Source organism: Conger conger, chromosome 14 (assembly GCF_963514075.1).
Source record: "Conger conger chromosome 14, fConCon1.1, whole genome shotgun sequence".
NCBI lineage: Eukaryota > Metazoa > Chordata > Actinopteri > Anguilliformes > Congridae > Conger > Conger conger.
In genome coordinates, this window is record NC_083773.1 from 2,555,554 (window position 1) to 2,566,053 (window position 10,500).

At 39.0% G+C, this 10,500-nt stretch overlaps 1 long non-coding RNA gene across 2 annotated transcripts in view; it reads right to left on the reverse strand.

The window, feature by feature from the left end:
• LOC133109590 (uncharacterized) overlaps nucleotides 1-10,310 on the reverse strand; it is a 13,666-nt gene extending 3,356 nt beyond the window's left edge. Inside the window, exons 1-2 of one of the 2 annotated variants that reach the window (XR_009704761.1) lie at nucleotides 10,111-10,310; nucleotides 8,544-8,654 (exon numbers count right to left, since the gene is read on the reverse strand). This is a non-coding gene — a long non-coding RNA (uncharacterized LOC133109590). Of the gene's footprint in view, nucleotides 1-8,543; nucleotides 8,655-10,106 lie in introns of both variants that reach the window. The other variant, XR_009704762.1, reaches the window with a different exon arrangement.
• Between the last annotated feature and the right edge of the window lie 190 nt (nucleotides 10,311-10,500).

The following is a 10,500-nucleotide window of genomic DNA, read 5'->3' on the forward strand; positions in this document are numbered from 1 at the left end:
AAGACAGAGCAAACAGCCGGGCCACCCCCTCCGGCAGAATGTCTGCCCTGTGAGCTGCAGCTGTTTCAGTCCACCGCCGTATCTTCCTGCCAGACTCCAGTTACATGCAAGTGGTCATGTTGTCCTACCCTCCTGACTCCAATGACCCAAATGGTGATTTTCACAGACCTTTCATTTCAGGGTACATGATGGTAAGGAATGCAGGTATCCTTTATTATAGGAATACCCTGTGAATTTTAATAATAATGATGCGCAAGAATATTTTAAAATAATTTTAGTACAGTAGAGAAGATGATCGCCACATCGTTTCATGACATTATTCCCACTTAATTTATTTTTATAAAAAGTCTTGTTCCTGTTTTCTACTAATTTGGAATTAAATCCAAGTTTGAAATCACCACATTCAATTCAGGAGCACACAGATAGGCACTCATTCATTCATTAATTCATTATCTGAACCCGCTTATCCTGAACAGGGTCGCAGGGGGGCTGGAGCCTATCCCAGCATACATTGGGCGAAAAGGCAGTAATACACCCTGGACAGGTCGCCAGTCCATCGCAGGGCACACACACCATTCACTCATACACTCATACCTACGGGCAATTTAGACTCTCCAATCAGCCTAACCTGCATGTCTTCGGACTGTGGGAGGAAACCGGAGAACCCGGAGGAAACCCACGCAGACACAGGGAGAACATGCAAACTCCACACAGAGAGGCCCCGGCCGACCGGGATTCAAACCCAGGACCTCCTTGCTGTGAGGCGGCAGTGCTACCCCCCCCCCATGGTACCATCCGTGCTGCCCAGATAGGCACTCGCTCCTCCAAAACTTGTCATTTCAAGCCACTGCTTTTTTTATTGACGGTCTGAAGCTCACACTACATTACATTACAGACATTTAGCAGATGCTCTTATCGAGAGCGACATACAGTGAAGTGCACATCAAACACAGAGACAAGTACGAGGACCCTAGAAGACAATACGGTGCCTAGCGTGACCACATAGATACAACTTGAACCCTTGAATAGTACATCAACTTACCAACTAGCATACCACATCTACAACAGATTAAAAAATAAAAAAAGAGCTTCACGCTCCATTTTAACTCGAGAGCTATTATATATCATTTATTTATATACACATCCCAAAGTGATTGTATTAATGAAGAGCATATTTTTAAAATGGCCGCAGGCGATTCCTGTCATAATTAGAGTGACAACTCAAATACCAAAAATAGTGCCAGTCATCTCATCTTCCCCGGCCTGGCACGGGCAGCGTGCAGATGCCAGAAGTTTTCCACTCCTCGTCTCTGCCAGCTGGGACAACGCAACTGCTGTATTCCTGATACTTTGGCGTTTGCCTGCTGATCTGTGCAAGTGTTTCAGACTCTGTTTCAGCGCAGCTGAAATGGCCCACACGGAGGAGTAGCCCGGTATTGCATCCCGGTCCGGTTCTGGTGCTCACTTCCCAAGGGTCTGGAACACTGCTACTGTACGGTTTAGGCAGCATTTGGATGGATGCCATTTTCAACTGTAAGTACTATGATAAGAGCTTATATATATATATATGCACATTCCGTGACCACTTTAGTACATAGACCTGTGCAAACCAGTTCCATAGTGCAAATATCTAATCAGCCAATCAGCTAATCATGTGGCAGCAACTAAATGCATAAAAGCATGCAGAGGTGGTCAAGAGGTTCAGTTGAGTTCAGACCAAATTATCAGAATGGGCAAGAAATGTGATCCAAGTGACTTTGAGCCAATCAGGGTTGTTTGAGTATCTTGGAATGATCTCTGAGCTCCTGGGATTTTCATGTACAACAGTCCCTGGAGTTTGCAGTGAATGCTGCAAAAAAACATCCAGTGAGTGTCAGTTCTCTGGGTGAAAACACCTTGTTAATGAGACAGGTCAGAGGAAAATGGCCAGACTGGTTCAAAATGACAGGAAGGTGACAATAATTCAAATAATCAGATGCTACATGTTGAACTTTGAAGTGGATGCGCAACAGCAGCAGAAGACCAATAAGTGTAAAAATAAGTCTAATCAATACTTAGTAAAGTAGCCACTGGGTGTATACAACTGAACCTCTTGACCACGTCTGCATGTCTTTTATGCATTTAGTTGCTGCGTTATGATTGGCCCAGGGCTGGGCCAGTGCTGGTTTTGTTTTTGCATTCACTTTTCAGTTTGAAAATAATCTTCCACTGTGTTTGAGCTTCTGTTACTTTGATTTAGTAATACTTATATTAATAGTCATTAATATAGAGTAATTCTGTTGGAAAACAAACCCCAAAGGGTTACCTTTCAGAGGACACCAGAGTTATGCCTGTAGTCAAAAGGGTTCAAGAATAGTAGGAGTAGGCATTTTATTTTGCTTGCCATTTTCAAGCTTGTGTTAAAAAAGGGGTTATATTTACGGGGTTAACAAGCTGGTGTACAGGTCTACCTAATATAATGCTCACTGAGTGTATATACACACACATTATATCTCGAATATGCTCCGATTTCACCATGGGAACAGTAATAGGACACTGGTTGAACAGATTGTAAACTGAGAACTTGTATATTCAATGAAAATGTCATACTTGAAATTTTATACAAGTATATCCCTTACTGTATAAGGAGCAAACAAATATAGCTTTCTGCTCAGCTATGTTCCAAGAACATTGCTATTTGGCTCTAAGCACTGAAGTTGCCAAGTCATTATTACCAAGTTATTACCGTTAATGAGTTTAATGAGACTATTGCCATATAAGCTTATGTAATGAATTATATGTCTGTCAATGTCAGGGGTCTGTTCTGTGTTTGTGGATATGCACAGGTAAAATTGGTTTTGAGTACAAATCTTTCCCAAGCCTATACGTTTAGCATTTGCTACAGTCATCTGTATGAAATATATGTTTGAAATATATGCATTAACTTTAGATCTTAATGTTTCAAATAAAAACTACAAAAGCATGGATTGTGTCCTTTCTGTGCTGTTCTTATTTTGTTTGTGAGAAAGTCCTGCTGTTGGGACAGCTTAATTGGTTGCATCTTACAATGTTCTGTATTAAATCAAAGTGTCCAATTGATCCCTCATATGAATCCTTTAAGAGTTAATTTAACCATGTAGTTTTTTTGACATAAATCAGACATAAATCAGACATAAATCAGACAAACATAAATCAGACAAACTATAGTAATGGTGTCTTAAGTCAGAAATGGTATAAAGCATCAGTTCTTACTAGATTTAAATATTGAATAAATTTGGCCCAGGGATTGTACTCGTCATCACTTCTTAAGATTTCTCCTCATTGTAGGTTGTCAAACATTAGAGGTGTCGACTGTAGAGGGAGTAATTTTGCTTTCATAGAATTGTAGTCAAATAATTGTATTTGTTTTGACGAGTGAAAATGAATTTGTAGGTACAGTATGTTTGGAGATTTTGAGCTTGCCGAGGTCTCCAGTCAGACACGATGTGACTAGCGTCCACACTTAACATACAAGGGCATTTCCAGAAGGCAAGTCCTGATTGTCAGACCTTTGTGTACTGCAGTGTAGGCTGGTTTCAGTGTCAGACGATCCCGTGAGAAATAAACATCTCTTTGGGTACAGTGATTTCTCTGCAATAATTGAAACTGTATACAGTGTGCGCCTTTCTGGCATTGGAAGAGCATTTAAAAGTGAGGATGTATATTGAGATCCGGTATTCTGGAGAGGAGCCTGCAGGGATACCGGCTGTTCGTTTTGTCACACAGGGATGCAGACAGCAGGGTCTTCTGCCTGGAGGGTTCCACATACGTTTTCTTTTATTTATTGATTTTTAAAAAGTGTTTTTTTTTGTTTTTTTTACAATTTGTTTCAAGTAGCGAGGTAAATGGAAAGTGGATGGAGTTTTAGATTTAACGGACTGCTGCATGCACTGGAATGCCTGAGCTGAGGAAAGGTCGTAAGCCGGAGCTAGCCAAAGAAAAGGAATAAACTCACCTTCATTAATAATTTGACAAATTTGACCAATGTGCATAGACCAATATTTATGATAAAACGATTTTTGAAATCTTTTGATTGCTAGCTTTTTCCAATGATACTTTCGTCAATCCTGAACATATTTCACAGTTGGGTATGTTCACTGTGTGTCTGGGCTCTGACAGATTGTTTATTATGACATTACTCTTCTCCTGTAATTCCACCGGCTAAACAGTTCCTCTTTTAATTATATACACGTGTGAGAGTTAAAATGTCATTTTTTTGAGATACACATATTTAATTAACAAAGATAATAATAATATAATACTATAATCTATGTCTTTCTATGGCATGGTTCACAATTTACATTCAGTACGGTAAAGGGTGGCGGGCGGTGTTAAATGTTTATTATCCACCATACTGTCCTTGAACATTTTTTGTTCGTTTGCTCTGAATTAAGATGACACACATTACGACCGCACAGTTGCAGAATTAGCTGAGTTTACAATCTAAAACAAGTTTCCATTCTAGGACGATCCAAAAGCAATACGGTGACACCCACTAACCAGTAATGCTACCCTACAAGGTTAGAAATTGGCTTGCGGTTTTGGATATTTATGAGCATACGTACACGGATACACAAATGGACCCACAGAAAAGGAAAACGCACCATTGGAAAATGTCAGATGAAAAAGGGAACGACAGTAAATCTCCAGCAGCTCTGTGACTCCCTAAACACGACCTGTGTGGTGAGGGAGGAACTCATTTCCTAATGTACCACTATAAAAAAACAATACATTTTACCTGCAGGGTTTCAGTTTGCAGTTTGCCGTTTTGCTATGTGTCATTTAACAACAGTGTATTTTCCGGATGTAGAAAAACATTAAGCTCAAAATGTTTCATTATGCACCCTGGTTACGGCATATTGGCTTCTGGGCTAGACCTCATCCACAGACATTATGTTGGACACACATCACCGACTTAACACCGTATTTGTAGTTTCACATACTGGTTCTGTTCCTTTTTGCAAGATGTGTAAGTCTGTGTGCCTCAAGCGTCTTGTGGCTTCTGCGCAACAAAATGTAATTCTCAGAGCGTTACTCTCAGAAACTGGGTGTAAGACACCCTCTACTGTTCACTGTGAATCTACCCAGACCGATGAGGCGTGGATTAAGTTACAGACAGAGTTGGACCCTCTTCAGCATTGAGAGAGAAAACCACCAGTGGGACAGCAGTGAGTAACACTATCAATGTTAAGCTGTTGCCAGGCCATGGTATCTTGTTTTATCTGATTAAAACTATTTAGATGTGCATTTTTCACAGTTCCGTGCAGGCACTGATCTACTTCACATCCTACACAACAATCCATCTCATAATCCAAATGTATTCCCTCTGTACTGCAATTACCAAATCATGACTAGACCAGAGAATCTCATTTCAAATGCTCAACAAAAACTGTAAGATTCTCATATTATATAAATATCCATCATCAAGAAGAAATTTCATGATGTATATTTAGATATCTTAAGTAGTAAACAGCAAACCTTTTATTTGGAAATGGGAAGCATTTAAAATAATTTAATTTTACCAAGTTAGTTTCATTTTTTTTTTCTTGTTTATTTAAACTTCAGTACAGCCTTTATGTACAGTCATTCACACTAGGTACTACAAAACCACTGAGATAAAAATAGTGCAATGCACTATGTTTGAGTATTTCTGGAACTGCTGATCTCCTGGGATTTTCACGCACACTAGAGTTTGCAAAGAATGGTGCAAAAAAACGTTCTGCAGACAGAAATGCCTTGTTAATGAGAGACGTCAGGGGAGAATGGCCAGACTGGTCTAAGCTGACAGAAAGGTGACCACACATTACAACAGCAGTATGCAGAAGAGCATCTCCGAACACACAACGCATCAAACCAATAAGTGGCTAGGCTACAGCAGCAGAAGACTTAAGTCTAAAAAAGTCCTAATAAATACCTAATAAAGTGCTCACAGTGTATGTAATGAATCCTGGTGCATCACATACAAGGCTCCAGCAGGGGGTGCCATCATATCAGACTGCAACAGCAAATCTTACAGCACTGCAATACATTGATCATTTAATTAATACACTGTATCAACCCAACACAGTGCACAGTGTGGGCACTAAATCAATGGGATATTCCTGGCTACAGGACAACAGGACAGAAGCAGAATGATCAGACCAACATACAGTCCTCCCGTTCTTTCCACTGGAACCCATTTTTCGCAATAGCCATCTCCAAAAACATCTTTGTTAATTTATTTTTTACTGTGGTTGTTGAATAAACACACATACATTTTAATGAAAAATTACATTTAGAAATATTCAATTATTTCATTTTCTGGACACACACAATATAGGGTTTTGTAATTGGGTGTTTTCCCAGGGAAATAAATGTTTCATAATAAATATCTTCAAAACTTGTATATTCATTGACATAATCATGGTTGTTAAATAAAGTTGTTTTCTCTAATAGAGCATATAAAATGTAGGAGTTTTGTGGATATATATATATATATATATATATATATATAGATATAGATATAGATATATATAAATATAAATATAAAATCAACATAAAATCAACTGTTTGAATATGTAAAAGAAGACACACCCAAGGGACCTACCCAAGGGAAAAGTAATTTAAAGTAGCAGTTCTTAGATACATTAGAAATATAATTTAGGGATACAGAAATGCATTCAAGTTGTACAAGTTGTATTCTTCAAATACGTATGCAAAGTCACACAGACTTAAAAGTGGTGTTTGAGCATACTTATTATAAGTAATCCTTATTTTATATCCCTGGATAGCATATTATTTGTATACTTTCTTAACCCTTTCAGTCCCAAGCCCAATATGAAATGGCTCCACCCAAATCCCAAGGGGTTATGTCTTTGATTGAGAAAATGGAGTAGGGTTTTAATAGGGGCTCAAAACTGTAGCATAGCCATCATTTTGACTGGGTGAAAAGGTCTAAGGTCGAGAGTAGCATATGGCACTCTTGGGACTGAAAGGGTTAAAGTCTACTTAAGTTAACTTCACTTGCCTAAATGTGTATTGTAGTATACTTGTGAAAACTGCACACCATTTTAATCCTGGAAAATTATACTAATACTATACTGAAAGTATACTTTCATTTCAGTAAGTGTACTGTACAGTCGGTGTACTTGAGTCTTTTATAAGTATACTTATAAAGAATAAAAAAGTAAACTTACAATTGATGAAATCAATCTATCACTAGACTTCACTTCAGCGTGTATTTAAGTATATGAACAGCACAAGTGTTTAGCTCGGTGGCCTAGCAGCACGGTTAAGCACCTTGCTCAAAGAGAACGTCCAACCTGGGAATAAAACCTACAACCTTTTACTAAGTCCAGTTCCCAAGTACCACCAGTACCACATTGCTTCCTCAAACCTTGTAGTTACAAGTCAAATTCAATCCACCAGGGCAATATGTGCATCATTTATTTCATTTCAAGTACAAACATTACATAGTTGTGAAGAACTAGGGTTTGTATCTCTGTGGCTCTTCTGCAGTAGGACACCAAGCAGTGTTTCAGCTGAGAACATACACCTGGATATATGAGGTTGGTTCTGTGAGAACTACTTTTAATCATTGGCAAGACATCAAGAGGTATAGTATGGATCATTAGTATAGTGATCCACAGTTATGTTTTGGATATTGAGACTGTGCTGAAAGTTTGGGGTGCCATTGGTGTCCCATTAATATTAAATGAACAAAAATGCTTGTAAAGTAAAGGAAAATTACTTTTTACATGCAAGTAAAGAGCCCAATACAACAACCAGCATGCACGTTTCAGATAAACAGGTTAAAGCATTAATTAAACCCGAGAACACATCATTTTCACCTGTCCCAGCCCACTATAACTAACCTTTACCTTGCTATACAATCACTAAAACCCTTCAAGAATCTTTTTGCAATATTGTGTGAATCCATTTCATATCTGACAATTAATCTTTTTCTCCCCATTAAGAGTAATTAATCATAGTTTATGAATCATTTACATTTTAGTTGTGTCCCATAATGTTCACTCAACCATGTTACCTGAACACATTCACCTCTATGAAATATTTAACGTCTCACAAGTCACCTGTTCAACAGGACGTTGTCTCATCTGAATTACCTGGCACCTCAATCGCGGCATCGCCTGATTCTCATGCCATGTGCGTAAGAGTAAGAGTAGGCAAACACAGCAAGGGGCCCCTCGATCCTCTGATGCGAAGGCAATTTCCGATCATTTGTGATGCTCATAAAAGCAATCCTTTGTCATAATGCATTGGGTGACAGGAAGTGATGTGATGGATAGAAAGTCAAACACAAAAAGGTATTTGACCGGCTGGGTGCCACAGGACCCACCTGCAACACTATATGGAGATGGAGTCAATGTACTGCAAGGTTTGCAAAGAATTAAAAAAACAATGTGCATATGTGTAGTGATTTTTTCTTGTATAACTGTATACCTATCATTACGGGGAGAATTACAAATACACAACACAGATATATAATGTGCTGTGCTTGTTCTGATATTACTGTATAGACTTACCTACATGGTCCAATCCCACATACTTGAACCAGCAGCATGTTTGTATCTGGAGGAAGCCAAGTGCCCTGGGGCTGTTCTCTCTCAACCTCCATCACCTTCCCAATGTCCTTCCTGTAATGTGCAAGCAATGAAGACGTTTGCATTGATCTTAAATACATTTTTCATCGACAATAGAAATTGGTTCTGTCTACAGCCAAAATGAAAAAAAAAAAAAAAACCCAAAAAGCATTAATATTCCATTTACAATTCCAACTACAGTTGGAAGGGGCACTAACATATTTTGTAAACACCTGATACAATCTAAAGACACTCAGGGTGCACAGTGCATGGGCAGTCAGTGACGCAGTGTGTATAGGGGCGCTGGCTGTGGCTACAGAACAGTATTTTGACCAGAGGTGCCAACAGCGCAAGGCTGCAGGAGGAAAATGGGCTAGATGGAATGGACCTCACAACCTCGCTTACAGTGCAGCCTATAAGTATTTGCACAGTGGTACAATTTCTGCTCTTCCTTGGCCTACCAGTCTCTTTGCAATTACTCACCAATGCTCTCTTCTTATTTTTTTGTTTCTTAATGATGTTTATTATTTCTGAGTTTCATCATTTCTTTCTTGACTCTCATTGGTACAACTAATAATAAAAATAAACACGTTTATCCAAAGCGACTGACAGTTGATTTGACTAAGCAGGGGACAATCCCTCCTGGAGCAAGTACCTAGCTCAAAGGACTCTGGGTGTCATGCACCTTAGCCCCCTAGGTCCTCATGTTGACAGATGCCAATAACAGACTCCAAAGGCAACCAAAAGCCTCAAATCAAGACTAGATAACGAAAGCTTTCTTATACCTGCACCATGGAAGCGATTTAATACACATGACTAATCAGAAACAGCTGAAACGCCAACTGTCCAATTACTTTTGGTCCCGTAAAATAGTGGGACCATGTATAAAAACGGATGCAATCCCTACACGGATCACCTGATATCGATGAAAACTCAAATTAAAGGTGACGGTCTGCATTTGAATCTCATTATTCGGTTAATTTCAAATCCAATGTGCATGAGTACAGAGCCAAAGAACAGAAACGGTACCACTGTCCAAATAATTACGGACTGCACTGTATGCATCAGAAGAATATTTTAATAAAACATTGCCTAATTGTATTATTATTAGTATGGCCTAGTTGAAATTACCCATTACCTGTAGCTAAATAGTCAAAATGCGCTGGAAGAACTGGAGAGGGCAGGAAGAAGGTAGTAGGATCATTATAAACAGCGTACTACTGCGTACGTTGAGTGCAAAAGAGCTTGCTGCTGCCGATTGAATTCAATGTATTCAAGGTAATTTAACACCCAAATAAAAATTATCTGGCCGCATTTTTTGTTACTATAAGTGCAGAAGTTTGTGATACAATGGTTGTTTCGGTCCAGATGATTGTAATTAAAATTAGTAATTAAAATGCGTAGATTTTATTTATTGCATATTTTCACACTCTTGTTTTACATATGAAAACATAACGATCGTTAAACGAGTTTCGAAATACATCGTGGAAGTTTTAGTTTACCTACCTACCTGCTGTTTACCTTCAAATGTCTGATATTCTCCATTCTCGTCAATGGGAGCGCCAACGTTTTGCACTCAACATGCACAATACAGGCTTAGTTCCGGGGCTTCACCGGTCTAGGTTAGCTGAAGGTGTGCTTGCCTGTATAGTTAAATGCGCGTCTATGACAGCTATCTCTCTATAAACAGTATTTAGTACGCTAGTTACGGAGGACACATTATTTCTGCGAGCCAAGGGCGTAACTTCAGTTGGAATATTGGCGTTTGAAATGCGCAGACCGCGAGAACTGCAACCGTTTGCACCCCACCCGCAAGAATTTCTTTAAAGAGCAACTGTGAAATGATTATACCTGGTGAATCCTAGGGGGAAATGCTATGGATTACTGGTCGTTTGTCATG